Here is a 15,401-nt window from a genome sequence, read left to right on the forward strand (position 1 = left end):
TCTCTCCCCTCGACGCGAAAGAAAGCGTTTAGCAACAAAAGGTGCTCTGATGTCAGGCTCTTTGCATGGAAATGAGCCACAGACAGGAGAACAAATCGCCTGTTGAAAGAGCAGCCGCGCGGCGGCTCCCGCCTGCCCAGGCTCCCAATCGCGCCATTCACTGAAGCCTTTTCGGTCCCAGCAACTCGAGATCTTGAATCTCCTCTCGCCGAAAGAGTTTCCCCGAGTCGTCGGTGTGGTTAAACAACCCGCACCTCGCCCCTCGCGAAGTCGAGCGACCTCAGGAAATACAACTCTGCGGCCCACAGCCAGGACTTGCCAGAACAAGTGGGAAAGCTTGGGCACGAGCCATTGTGTGCACCGTTTTTTATCACGAGCGGGACAGTTTGGTTCCTGGATGCTCACAGTGTCCTCCATTGCTGGGGGTTTCAGCTGTTTAGGGAAAATGAGCTTCAGGTTTTAATGGTTGCCTTACAGCCAGGGCATAGGGAAAGGCCGTTTTCAAAACTCAAGGTTAGGGTTGTAACCGTTTAGCCAACACACAAGGTCCATGACAGATTTATTTTATGAGGGAAATAGCCCTGTAGAGGTATTTATCCTTTTTTGATTCGTTCTTTAAAACCCACTCTGAGCATTTCCTCTGGGAGATGACAGTACATGTCACATCTGATTTGGTGACTGATCACTTCGCCAAACAGTTAAGAAATGTAAGGATACAGATGTAGTGAAAAGAAGGGCCATCTGTATCCCAGTGTTCATAACCCCAATGGCCACAGTCGCCAAACCGTGGAAAGAACCGAGATGCCCTTCAACAGACGAATGGATAAAGAAGATGTGGTCCATATGGAGTCCACTATGGAGTATTAGGCCTCCATCAGAAAGGACGAATACCCACCTTTTGTATCAACATGGACGGGGCACTGGAGGAGATGATGCTGAGTGAAATAAGTCAAGCAGAGAAAGTCAATTATAGTATGGTTTCACTTACTTGTGGAGCATAAGGAATAACATGGAGGACATTGGGAGAAGAGGAGGAGAAGTGAGTCGGGGGAAATCGGAGGGGGAGACAAACCATGAGAGGCTGTGGACTCAGAAACAAACGGGGTTTTGGAGAGGAAGGAGGTGGGGGATTGGGTAAGCCTGGTGGTAGGTATTATAGAGAGCACACGCATTGCATGGAGCACTGGGTGTGGTGCATAAACAATGAATTTTGGAACACTGAAAAAAAAATTAAATTAAAAAAGAAAGAAAGAAAGAAAAAGAAATGCAAAGAAACAGCTCCAAAGTGAAAGGACTGAGTGGTACAAAAAAGCAGGTGAGATGCCCCAGCAGAAAGCCCTTACTTGCTTTAGAGGCCTCTCCAGGTTTTCGTTTTGTTTTTCCTTCTGAGTCCACATAAAAGGAGGGGAATAAGATCATGTTCTTGAAATCCCCTTCCTAAAGCAATAATTACTGAAAACACCTATCAATGCAAATGGGCGTATAGCCCTTACAGGAAAGTTCAAAACTGAAAAAACTTTTCCAAAAGTAATTACACTTAGCAGTATAACCCCTGATGATGAAAATCCCTGAATTTTGAACGGCAAGAAAAAGAATGAGAAAGTTTTCCCTTGAGAGTAAGTAGGCATCATGTTGAAGTGTGAGGAGTGCTGGGCACTGAGTCAACATGGCCAGCCTAGTGCTTTCCTGGGTTGATGCAGGAGGTTTATCAGATACACGCTCTCAAAGGCTACATTGGGGAGGGCTAAATTTCCAGCACCAACCATGACTCTTTCTTCTTGACTCATCAGAGAACCTAAGGGCAAAGCATTTAACCTTTCTGTGCTATAGTTTCCCAATCCTAGATGAGGCAAGGCCTAACTAATTGCCACCCAGCTCCTCAGAGGTGATATTATATTTCAGGGTCATCTAAAGATAGGTACTTTTTAACAACACATATACACCTATCAATATAATTAAACCTTAACCAGCATTTTGGCACTTCTAGAAATCACCCTACCCTAGATATTAAAGTTCCTTTTCTCGGTGCTCAATAATAAGTAACATTTGGTGGCGTTGGGGGGGGGGGTGGATGTCGATACCTATAATTTTGCTGTCTATGGATAAATAAGAACTTTGGAGGAGGAGTCACTGTTCGACTTCTACAACATTAATAATTCTGTTAGCCATTTAAAAAGTGAAGCTGAACTTCTCTACTCTCAACTTCATAATGCACATACTCAAAATGAGTCCAATTACTTCTCCCAAATTTGAGTCTTTTCTCCTTTAGTTAATGTCAATCATTACTTTCAAAAATTTCTTTAGGGGCTTTTTAACAAACGTAAGAGAATGACCATCAGCATCATGATCCAAGTACACAGGAATCCTGCTCTCTCTTTCCTCCGTTTCAGGACTCACTCTCATCTAGCTAATTGGAATTGTTATGGTGTTGGTGAATGAATTCCAAGGAAAGAAAGGGATCTAGAAGATTTTCCAGAAATCTAGTGGAGACCCAAAAGTTGATGATGAAAAAATTCTGTGAGTCCTAATAAATATTTATTGCAAGGAATGAAGAGCATCAGAATGTATTCATAGGGTCACCTGGGTGGCTCAGTTGTTAAGCGTTTGCCTTCTGCTCAGGTCATGATCCCAGGGTCCTGGGATGGAGCCCCGTATTGGGATCCCTGCTCAGCAGGAAGTCGGCTTCTCCCTCTCCCACTCCCCCTGCTTCTGTTCCCTCTCTTGCTGTGACTCTTTCTTTCAAAATAAATAAATAAATAAATAAATAAATAAAATCTTTTAAAAAAATGTATTCATAGAGAGTAAATATTGATAATACCTGTCTCACTGTTATTTCTTAAAAATTAGTCATTGCACATATATATGTGTATACGTATGTATACATCTACGCAGGTATAGATGTATAAATGTAAATATGGCTTCCTGTGTAAAAAGTGGTTCTTGCTATGAGTCAGGATCTTAACAGGTTAAAAGTAACTAGTCTAGAAATTGTAGGGTGTTACCTGCAGTCTATTTAGTTCATCATTCTGACATAAGAAAGATAACCAGTCTATTGCTTGACATTAAAGGTGGAGTTACTATAATGGGATCAGGACAGAGTTGGGTTTGGATTTTCACTCAAGTTGTTATAAGACATTGGACAAGTTATTTTTTTCATGTGTAAAATGGGATAATTCCATATATGTAATATGATTGCTTTGAGGTTATTTGTAATAATGAGGGCAATAATTCTCTACGAATTAGCACCTTTTCCCCCCCTTTGCTTTTCCTTCCCTTAGCCACTCCTAGCATGCGGCGATAGCTATAGCAGGAAACTTCCTTCTTCATACCTTACTCTTATACAAAGGGGTAATTCTTAGTGTTGGAATGCAGTTGCTGACTAAAGGACCAGAGAGTCACCTCTGGCAGGGTGGGGTGATGAGGACCGGTCAGTTTTTACAGTCCGGATAGTAAGAACAGCAAGAACAACATCTGTCATTTACTGCAAATCTACTCTAGGTCAAGCATTGCCTGTGACATTTTAACAATATTTTAGTTAAATGGAGTTTATGATTTCTCACCACGATCTAACCCCTCCACCCTGCTCATTTCCCATTTCAGTCCTTGTTATATCCATGTATTTGTTCAAGCTACAGAAGTCAAGAGACCAACTTGGGTCCTTCCCCTCGCCTACCAATACTCCTGTCTACACCACGGAGAAGCTCTGTTGATTCTACTTCCTGAATACTTGTCAAACTCATCCACTTCTCTTGATTTCCACTGCCACTGCCTTAGTCAATTCTACCACCAGCACTTTTTACAATATTTTATCTAGATCACTGCTTCTCAACATGCAGACTTAAGAACAGAAGCTTTGGGGGCGCCTTGGGTGCGCCTTGGGTGCCTCAGTGGGTTAAAGCCTCTGCATTCTGCTCAGGTCATGATCCCAGCATCCTGGAATCCAGACCCACATCAGGCTTTCTACTCAGCAGGGAGCCTGCTTCCTCCTCTCTCTCCGCCTGCCTCTCTGCCTACTTCTGATCTCTGTCTGTCAAGTAAATAAATAAAAGTCTTTAAAAAAAAATAATAAAAGAACAGAATCATTGGCATCCCCTAGGAACTTGTTGGAAATGCACACTTCTGGGCCCGCCCCAAGCCTACAGAATGAGACAATCTGGGGTCAATGGAACCAGCCATCTGTACTTTAACAAGCCTCCTACCCTCTCCCACCAAGGTGATTGTGTTATCTGTTCACATTTGAGTGCCATTTGGAACTATGGAAGTGTCAGAATAAGAAAAAGAATACATTGTTGAGGAAATGTGAGGTTTTAACATATACTGGGTACCTGGGTGGCTCAATTGGTTAAGTGTCTGTCTTCAGCCCAGGTCATGATCCCAGGGGTCCTGGGCTTGAGTTCCACATCAGGCCCCCTCCTCCGTGGGTAGTCTGTTTGTCCCTCTCACTCTGCCCTGCTTGTTCTCTCTCTCTGTCTCAGTCTCTCTCAAATAAATAAAGTCTTAAAAATAAATAAAATATATTGAAAAACCATACCATTAGATTGGTAAAAGAAACCGTCATAAGATAAATAGGAAAGAGTAGGATTCCAAAGACAAATCCCTCTCCATGCTTCCTGTTTTCCTCTCTTAGGTATCAAGTCTCCACAGGACACTTCTCATATTAATTCAGAAGTAGCTTCATGAGTTGAAGTCTTCTGGTTCTTTGCCTTAAATCTTGTGAATTCAGATCTCCAAATCCGACACTTGGTTTTAAATAGCAATTAAATATTGGAATCAAAATGTATTATCCATAAGATAGTACATGTTTTAGGAGCACAGCTGCATTTAAATACTTGGGTTTTTTGGTGTTTTTTTTTTTTTTTTTTTTTTTTTTTTTTAAGACACCACCATAGTCTGCACAGAAAATGTGAGATTAGATAGAGATTAAGTCTGAAAGATTATAAATAGCCCAATTTCTTTTTTACCATACTGCCTTCTGAAATTGAGCAGTGAAAATAGATAAGCTCATTTAATTTTTGCCTACCATCAGCAGCCCCCTCTGGCACTCCAACTCAGGGCATTCCACAATGCCTCGGGGATCTAACTTTAAGGAAAGACTGAGATGCTACATTTTTACCCCTTGACAATAATCCCAAACAGTTTTTTTCACAAATGCCTTAAAGGTGAGCCAAGCCCCTGCTTAAGCATTACCTGTTTAAAAGCCTCTTCAGGGGGCGCCTGGGTGGCTCAGTGGGTTAAGCCGCTGCCTTCAGCTCAGGTCATGATCTCAGGGTCCTGGGATTGAGTCCCACATCGGGCTCTCTGCTCAGCAGGGGGCCTGCTTCCCTTCCTCTCTCTGTGATCTCTTCCCTTCCTCTCTCCTACTGTGATCTCTCTCTGTCAAATAAATAAATAAAATCTTTGAAAAAAAAAAAAAAAAGCCTCTTCAGCTCAAAATATTCAGTAAGAGAGATGAGAAAAGAGCTCAGAGCAAACTAAAGAGGAATTAAAATAAAGTGAAGACCGATCTCAGGCTAGGGAGAGAAAGTAAATAAGTAAAACCAGGATTTAGGGCTAGAAAGAAATGCTTTTCTCAGAAATCTCTTCTTCCACTCTGATTAGCTACGTTCCTAGCCTAGCCAGTCAGGTTGTTGTCTGTGTTGATGCTGTGTAAACACCAAGGGTCTGCCCGGGAATTATTCCATCAGGCATAAGAGTATCATGATTGAGATTTCCTTCTACATAGTAGGGTCAGACTAGATAATTTCTAAAGCCATTTATAATTCTAAAATACCAGGATTCTGAACTATTCAACAAGGTACCCTGTATGATAAGAAGCTAAGACAATTCCTGTGGGCTGCCAATAGTGATTTCACAATGTTTAAGGCAAAGAACCAGAGGCATCAACTCATGAAACTACTTCTGAACTAATATGAGAAGTGTCTTGTGGATCATAGGAGTAGAAAACAGGAAGCATGGAGAGGGAATTGTCTTTGGAATCCTACTTCCTATTTATCTTTTTAGCTTAGGAGAGTGTTAAGGGGGGGGGGGAGGAATGTGCTAATAAGAGACAAGAGATTTTGTTAAATATTTCCAAATTATGCAAGGAAAGGTTTAAAGGCACAGCTGGGAAGTATCACCCACCAACTGAAATGCTTCCTCAATCTTGTCTATTTTATAAACTTTACTGTATAAGAATGCCTACTTGGCTGTCCCTATTGGTTAAATACACTTGTGAAAAATAAGGTTTTCCCATTAAATTAAAAATCTCCAGTTAAAACCGTTGCTCTGCCCCTTTAAGTTCCATAATATTATGTATGTGTACGTGTGACAAAAGTTTCTCACATAATTAATCCCAGTAACCATAGAAGACAATTACAATCTTATCTGGAATTGAAGTATTAGCCAAAATACTTCAGATGAACAACAACCCTAAATAACCTATGATTACAGACACTTGCATATGACTATTTTATAAAGAGGGGAGCACTGCACTGAGTATAGCATTCTGAAAAAAATTCACACTGACTCATTAAAACAAAGGAAAAGCGTGATACTCCTTTGCCGCTCACTTTTTTAAAAAGAGTCATGCATTTACTATATAAATTACTTGAGGGAGAACTACGGGTCTTAGACATACTGCCCAGGCTGGCATTAAATCTCTCCATGGTTCTGCTTGACTCTGTTCTACATCTTTTGTGAAGAAGCCAACACTTCCGATCATAAGGAGCAAGATTTAACAGTAGTAAAATTTATCTCCTAGCTATTTAAAAACAAAACAAAACAAAAACAACAACAACAAAAAAAACCCAAAAACTCCCATTCCTGTTCCTGGAAGAGACGAAAAAACCCCTCAACTTTCCCTTCGGCTATAAAATTCTATCATTTTAGAATCTTAGAAACACATATCTTCCTTCTCACGCAATCTGACTCCCCTGCTTTCCATGAATAGTAAATCTTACAGTTTCCCCCTCGTCATTCAAGGCCATTGTCCCTTCTTGGGTACTCTCTTTCCAGTTGCGCTTCCTGTGACAAACACAGGCATGAGTGCATGGGCACGTGAAAACACACACACACACACACACACACACACACACACACACACACAAGGCTCAGTTATCTCAGTTTTTCTGAGCTGCCTTATACAATTGAAGATATAAATAAATGAACTTGGTGAAGAACTCACCAAGAGAGGTGGTGCCATGGGAAAGTCTCAATGAGCTTCTCACATATGGAGACAGAAATCTGAATGACAGGACATCGGGGTCATAGCTACTTCTTTAAATAGTGCCCTGGTCCAGCTTAGAGAAACACTTCCCTGTTGAGGGAGGCACATAATAGGCTGTGTTCCTTCAGTTAGCACTGAATAGGTTTGAAATCTAAAAGAAATATTAATATGGGGAAGCAGGCACCAGATTTTCTGCACCATTTCCCTCTCAATGAACCCAAATATGTTTAAAGGAACCAAAAAATGGATTGTCTGGTTATAATTTTTTCCCTATGCCTTATAAATGAAACAAGTAGGTGCTAGCTACTCTTTATCTAATAAATGTTCTCAAAAAATCAGATGATGTTGATTCCAAAAGCAAAGAGACACTGAACAAAGGACACTTGTTCAAGAAATGAGGTCATTTGGACAGTCTATCCATTAAGAAAAAGCCTATTTTGCTTTCAGAGGTCACCTATTAGGGCAGGAAATCCATCTTTCAGCCAGTGGACTAACATCTGGCCTAAGTCTTCTGGGCTGAAATGTCAATTTCCTGATCTAAATGAAACACACATGAAAGAAGAAAAGATGAAAAATACAAATCTTCCTTTGCTGAAGAATTCCTCAACAGTAGCATAGATTATAAAAATTCTCCAAAAAACAGCTACTTTTGAAAAATCAAAACTAACAAACAAAAACAATAAAATATCTGTGTGAAAATTTTCTTTCTTTCTGTAATAACTACTTAAAGGCAAAATTAAGAGGCTAAAGCTAAGTTATAGCAAATCAACCATTCACTGGGATATCCATAAATAAATCTACTCTAGACCAGCTCATCACCATTCATGATGATTCATCCCAGGCTGGGCCAGATTTGCTCTTGAACTATGAGAGAGAGAGAGAGATCTACTAAATCAATAGTATACAACTTAAAAAAAAGAGAAATGGGAAGATGTTAAACCAACATCACAAAATAACCTTCTAATACTGGTTAAAAGTGTCATAAATGGAGTGCTTGGGTGGCTCAGTCAGTTGAACGTCTGACTTGATTTCCACTCTGGTGGTGCTCTTGGTATTGTGGAATCCAGCCCCACGTTGGGCTCTATGCTCAGTGCAGAGTCTGCTTGGGATTCTCTCCCTCCCTCTCCCACTGCCCCATCCCTACTTGGCTTGTGCTCTCTCTAAGTAAATAAGGGGAACCTAGGTGGTTCAGTTAGTCCGGCATCTGCCTTCAGCCCAGGTCATGGGATCGAGCCCCATACAGGGCTCCCTGCTCTGTGGGGAGCCTGCTTCTTCCTCTCCTGTTCCACCTGCTTGTGTGCACACACGCTCTCTCTCTCTCTGTCAAATAAATAAATAAAAACTTAAAAAATACATAATTAAATAAATAAAATCTTTTAAAAAGCACTATCAAACATTTCATGTATAATACTTATGTTTATACTACTTCTTGTACTCTGAGAATATCACATAATTTTGACTAGTCTTTCTCTTACTGGTTTAAATTAGAGGGATTTTGGTCTATTATTAATTCATTCAGTCTGTCATCATGCAACAAACATTAATTGAGTGCTGATTACGTTTGACATCTTGTTCCGTATTAACAAAAGATAGCTGTGGTTTTCAGGAGCATCTAATATATATATTTTTAAATGATGCAGTCTTTAAGTCATGCTCCTAATCTAGGCAAGTGGTTACAAAGATTAGTAATATGGGTACTTTATCACACGCATATCGGTTCTTGCCTGATCTCACACTGCTTTTCCAGCTTGATTTTCTGTTAGGATCCAACATTGAATTACTCTGGGAGGCTTCTATCTACCTTTTCCCACATTCTCTGGGTTTTTCTATTTTCTGCTTCTCTGTTTTGTTCAGTCTATTCATTTTTCCTAGAATATTCCCGCATTCTGTCCCCAGCTTTATTGAGATATAATTGACATATAACATTGTGTAAATTTAAGGTGTGCAACACGTCAACTTGCTACACTTATATATTGCAAAATGATTACCACCATAACACTAAGTTAACACTTCCATCATCATCATGTCACATAATTACTGTTTCATTTTTGTGGTGAGAACATTTAAGATCTATCCTGTTAGCAACTTTAAAATATATAATAGTATTACCAACAATAATCACCATGCTGTCTATTAGATCCCCAGAATTTAGCTACCTTACAAATAAAGTTTGTACCCTTTGACCAATATCTTCCACCCCTCCAACATCCCCCCACCCGGCCCCTGCCACCATGGTAACCACAATTCTACTTTGGTTCTGAGTTTGGCTTTTTTAGATTCCACATATAAGTGATATCATACAGAATTTGTCTTTCCCTGCCTGACTTATCTCACTTAGCATAATGCCCTCAGGGGCGATCCAAGTTGTCACAAATGGCAGAATTCCTTCTTTCTGATGGCTGAATAATAATTCCGTTATATTTATATTTATACATATCACATATTTGTATCCGTTCACTTGCTGACATATACTTAAGTTGTTTCTATATCTTGAATATTGTGAACAATGCTGCAACGAACACAGGAGTGCAGATATCACTCTGAGATGCTTTTTTTCATTTCCTTTGGATATATACCCAGAAGTGGAATTGTTGGATCAAATGGTAGTTCTATTTTTAGTATTTTGAAAAATCTCCATACTGTTTTCTATTGTGGTTGTACCAATTTACAGTTCAACAGTTCACAAGGATGCCTTTTTCTCAAGTATCTTTATTGTATCTTTATTTTTTATTTACTTATTTTTGAGAGACAGAGAACACGAGCAGGGGGAGGGCCTGAAGGACAGGGGAGGGAGGTGGCGAGAGAGAAGCAGACTCCCCACTGAGTGTGTAGCCGATGTGGGGCTGGATCTTACAACCCTGAGATCAGGACCTGAGCCTCAATCAAGAGTTGGATGCTTAGCCAACTTAGTCACCCAGGTGCCCCTCAAGTATCTTTATTTTTTGAAAGAGTCACAAGATACGATGGGTAGTAAAAAAATAAAACTGGTATAAATGAGAAGGGAAAAGTGAAAAAGACAAAACTTGGGGAATACCAGCATTCAGGAGAATATCATAAGGAAATGACATGATGTCTGAGTGAAGGCGGTCCCAGAGGGGCTGGATCATGATGGCACATTGTCAAGGGAGGTCAGAATTATAGGAAAGAGACATCAGCAGGGTCCAATATGATGGAAAAGTCAATGGAACTGAATACTCATTTGGGGGGTCAATATTAATCTTACTTGACCAGTGCAATTTCAGCATCAGGGGAAGGAGTAGAAGCTACATCGCAGGAGACTGAAGAATGATGGAGAACACTGGATGAAGAAAAATAAGAGATGGGTCCACAAAATCTGAAGAAAGGTTTTTTTTTTTTTTAGATTTTATTTATTTATTTGACAGAGATCACAGGTAGGCAGAGAGGCAGGCAGAAAGAGAGGGGGAAGGAGGCTCCCTGTTGAGCAGAGAGCCCGATGAGGGGCTCAATCCCAGGACCCTGGGATCATGACCTGAGCCGAAGGCAGAGGCTTTAACCCACTGAGCTACCCAGGCACCCCATGAAGAAAGGTTTTTAAGGATGTGAAATATTTGAGTGAATTTTTAAGTTAAGCAGAAAAGAACTGGTAGAGAAGGAGAGGTTGGAACTTTAAGACAGGGTATTTCTAGAAGATCCCAGGGGAATTGATGGTAACAATATTAACAATTTATATTTTTGAGAAATTATTGTTATTGGTTTCTCTTATTTTGAGGCCAAATAGACTACCTCTTTCTTGCCAACACATTTTGTCCTGCCTAGTAACACAACAAAATTGATCTAAGTATTCTTTGTAAGAATTTTCCTGTGCTATACACAAACCACCTTCAGTGAATTTTTGATTTTCACAAGTTTCTTATTCAAACACTTTAAGTATTTCAGTTCAATAAATATTTATGAAATGTCTACTGTGCTCTCAGCATTGGGAATATAAAAATATGTTCCAGATCATGATCATGATCAGCTTAGTCCAATGAGGGAGACAGACACAGAAACAAATATTCTCAACCCAGTGCCATAAAAGAATGCATGGGTTCTTTATAAACTGAGACTAGATAGTCATTGTAGCCTGGAGGCATCGTGGAAGACTTCCTACAAGAGGCATTCTTTGAGTTAATAAGTCTTGAAAGATGAGTCAGAATTAGCTAGCTAGACGGGAGCTAATTTGGTTTCAGGCTATGAGAACAGCAGAAGCAAAGGCACAAAGACATGAAATAGCGGTATGTGTTGGGGGAACATAAAGCAGTTCTAAGAAATGCTGGAGAGAGAACGACTGGATCCAGAGCTCAGGGTATGGGCTGACCAGTCACACCTCACTTTGTATGCTGTAAGCTGAAGAGGGTGGCCTTAATGCTCTGGAAGAGCTCATCTTTTATATTTCGATGCTTCCTATTTCCCTTCTGGGAGGGTAACCTTCCTTTTACTTTTGAACGGCACCAGGAATGGCAGCAGCCCCTGGGCTGGGTAGGTAACTCCCCAGTTTTCTGATAACTGGGTGCACATGAAATGCCACATGCACATTAGGGATGTAGTACAATTTAGAACACTTAATTAATGTTAAGGTCATACCTGCCCAAAGGCCATGCTGAGTTTTTCTTTTCCTTTCCTGTATTAGTATATTGGCCACCCCCCTTGATATTTTCTGGCAGCGGTACCAATCAGCTTTATGCAAAGGATCTCATCCCAGATCTCTCTGCTAAGTCTGTGATCTGAAACAGTTCACAATCTCTCTGGCTCGCCGAGTCCTTAATTCTAAAATGAAGGGGGTACAAGAGATATTTGAGGTTTCTTCCATTTGTGACATTCTGTAAAGCCAAAAGAGGGGGGGCAGTTTAGGTATAGAAACTGGCTTAAGGAGAGGGCACCTGGGTGGCTCAGTCAGCTAAGCATCTGCTTTTGGCTCTGGTCGTGATCCCAGGATCCTGGGATAGAGCCCCGGGTTGGGCTCCCTGCTCAGCAGGGAGTCTACTTCTCCCTCTTCCCCCGGCTCATGCTCTCTCTCTAGCTCTCAAATAAATAAATAAAATCTTAAAAAAAGAAAAAAAAGAAAGAGGCTTAAGGAATAAGGACTAAGGAAGTAAGGAGGTGCTAAAAGTCTGGGGAGCAGGGCTATGTCTTCCCTGCTTAGTGCACAGTATTTATACAATGAGTGGATTATGGAAGATAACACGTCTAAGAAATGGCTTATGTGTACCTTCCTGATGAGACTAGAGTGGTCCTCAATTTTCCATCTAGGAATCAAACAATGTCTTCATAAAGGTGGCAATGAAATGTGACTGGTACAAAGAAAATCATCATTGTAAATTAGTGTAAGAAATTAGTTCAGAAATTTGGCAGGATGCATCAAAATCCAAAACAATGTTTATATCCTCTAACCTGTTGGTACTTAGATTTTGGGGAATGCATACCAGTAAATTATTGGGGGGAAAATGAGACACACAGGAGCTTATTATTGCATTTTTTATAATATTGAAAATTTGGAAAGAAGCTTCATGTTCCATAAGAGAAAAATTGTCAAATGAATGATATTGAAAGGATAATATCCACTGATTAAAATGTTAACATAAAGAACATGTAACAGCATGAGAAATCCTCTGTATGAGATAGTTAACTCTGAGAAATTAAGAGTGCAAATGAACAGAGGTGAGAAGAAAATCTGCAAATAGTCTATGCTGTTCTTTGAAGTATAGGAGACCAATAAATAAATTTTTTTAAACAATAAATGAATGTAAAATGAAAACTGGTGATGGATGAGGTTGTTGGAATTTTGAATTAAATTGTCATTGAAAAATTCTCTATGCGGTTACTCTGTTGTTTGATGATTAACACAGAGTTAATGTTAATGGCTAAAATTTATTGTTTACTGTGGATGGACACTATCCTATAGATTATATATTTTGAAACACTAAAAACACTACCTATTCCCCCATTGCCTTCCGAAACATGCCTGCTACTTTTCTTCCTTCAGATTCAAGCCTTCATGGAACAAAATTCAACGCTGGCCAGACACGATTGTGCCCTAATGGTCTGCCAAATGAATGAACGAATGAATATTTCAATGAATGAGAGAGGCAGAGACTGAAGCCCACGATACTAGTGCCTTAGAATGCAAGGTGTCTGGCATGACACCAAGGCAGAAATTCCCAGTACTCATTCAAAATCTTAGACTTCTAGTTTCTCTATGTAAATAGTTGCAAAAATTGGAAGGATTAAGTTTCTGAGGCTGAAAGACAGAGAGTTCTCAAAACCCAGTTTCAGAAAGTATAACCTTTTGTATTACTTGTGATAATTCTTGAATGCCTCACTGTTAAATGATGGGGTGTGCTGAGAAAGGTTTACTTATTGTAGCCTTTTGGAAAAGGAATAGGAGTGTATTATGGCAAATTTTTAAGGAATGGAACCCGAATGGATCCAGCATCCAATAAAAGCAAGCCAGAGCTGTTGGGAGTCACATTTGAAAAGGGTTTTCTCAATATTTCCTCAAAGCTTCTTAATAATAACAAATACTCAGGAATGACCTCTTTTGATCCACCCATAGGGTTTAACTTGCTTGGTTTTGCAGGTATGATGATAAACACGGTGTCGTAAATTAACAAGAGCTCCTTATTGAGCTGAATTATATCACTGGCTTATGCATGCCTAAGTTTTTTAGAGGCCATTGGAATTGCTTGTCTGCTTCCAAGAGAAGTATTGAGCCTTTGGTCCGCAACACAAGCAATTTCACCCTTGATTTTTCTTGGATACAGAGTCTACCTTCTTTACTATTCATCTCAGCTTTTCCACTGAAAGAAACTATTTTTGAAGTTGCTCTGTGCCGTTGGCTCTTTCTCCTTATCCCTTCCCTTTCTGGCTGATGCAGAATGGAACTCAGTCAGCCAGGTGCCCCGTCTGATCACCGTTATATTCCTCGAGGCACAAATGGCAGTATTTTTAAGCAATGGCAATCTCGGGGGTTTTATTTCAACAGCTCATGTGACATAAAGAGCCTTCCTTTGATCTTTCAAGCATATACTCAAGACACACACCTCTTCCCGTAAATCTATGATCCCCACCTAAGCCAGAGCCTGGGCACCTCGGAAAAGCAATAATGAATAGTACTCGAATCGTCCCAACATATGGTGGCTGGTTTCTCCCAGAAATATTTATAACCTAGGGAGGAAAACCAGCAAAACTTTTCATAAACCAATGGTGTCAAACAGTTGGTGCTCTCGGTCTATAAAATAAAATGCCTAACTTTCAGTGCCTGTGAGAAGGAAAATTGAGAGTCCGAACGCACACTGCCCAGCATTTCCTGAGAGCTTTCTTCTAATCATAGATGCGTTCTGGGCAAGCCAATTAATCTGGGCACCATGCCCGGGAGTGGGCAGTGTGTGGCTGGATGTTAATAACAGCATGACATATCTCTCTGCCCTGTACCCACTTAATTTGTCCCTGGCTGGAATACATGAACTTTTACTTGTGCTATTATCATCATATCCTGTCTAGACCAAAAGCAGCTACAGAGTGGCTCCCTTCATATTCAGTGAATTAAAAATAAAAAGACCCGTCTGCTCCACACTGCCTCCACGGGGGACTCTGATGGGTTTCTACTCAGCTTCTCCCATCTAAAATGGGAGAAACAGGGATGCCTGGGTGGCTCAGTTGGTTAAGCAGCTGCCTTCGGCTCAGGTCATGATCCCGGCATCCTGGGATCGAGTCCCGCATCGGGCTCCCTGCTCCGCAGGGAGCCTGCTTCTCCCTCTGGCTCTGCCTTCCACTCTGTCTGCCTGTGCTCGCTCTCACTTTCTCTCTCTCACAGATAAATAAATAAAATCTTTAAAAAAAATAAATAAAAATAAAAATAAAATGGGAGAAACAGAGGGAAGACCATGGAAGCTGCTTCCATCTGGAAAAAGATAAGAGTGAAATGATGGCAGATAGTAAACAGTGATATGAGTCCAGTGATACTATGTTCTAAGAAAATCACTTGAAAAGCCCATGAATGTTTTAAATCAAGCTAGGCAGAAGTAATATTTGGACTCTGTTTTGATTCTAGTTTGAAAACACTGGTGTGCCAGGAAATCGGTGAACAAAAGGATTACTGGAGTCTCAGAGTTGGGAAGGGGAAGAATGTACTGGTCCACAGCACAAGGACTTGGGAAGGCAAAACTGTTCAAGGGTATGGCAGGTTTTCTTATTGCTG

General features: G+C 40.4%; 1 protein-coding gene across 2 annotated transcripts in view; it reads right to left on the reverse strand.

The window, feature by feature from the left end:
- The window catches only part of SASH1 (SAM and SH3 domain containing 1), a 309,529-nt gene that overhangs the window by 193,359 nt on the left and 100,769 nt on the right, over positions 1–15,401 (reverse strand). The window lies entirely within an intron of this gene.

The sequence above is a fragment of the Mustela lutreola genome, chromosome 6 (genome assembly GCF_030435805.1).
Source record: "Mustela lutreola isolate mMusLut2 chromosome 6, mMusLut2.pri, whole genome shotgun sequence".
NCBI lineage: Eukaryota > Metazoa > Chordata > Mammalia > Carnivora > Mustelidae > Mustela > Mustela lutreola.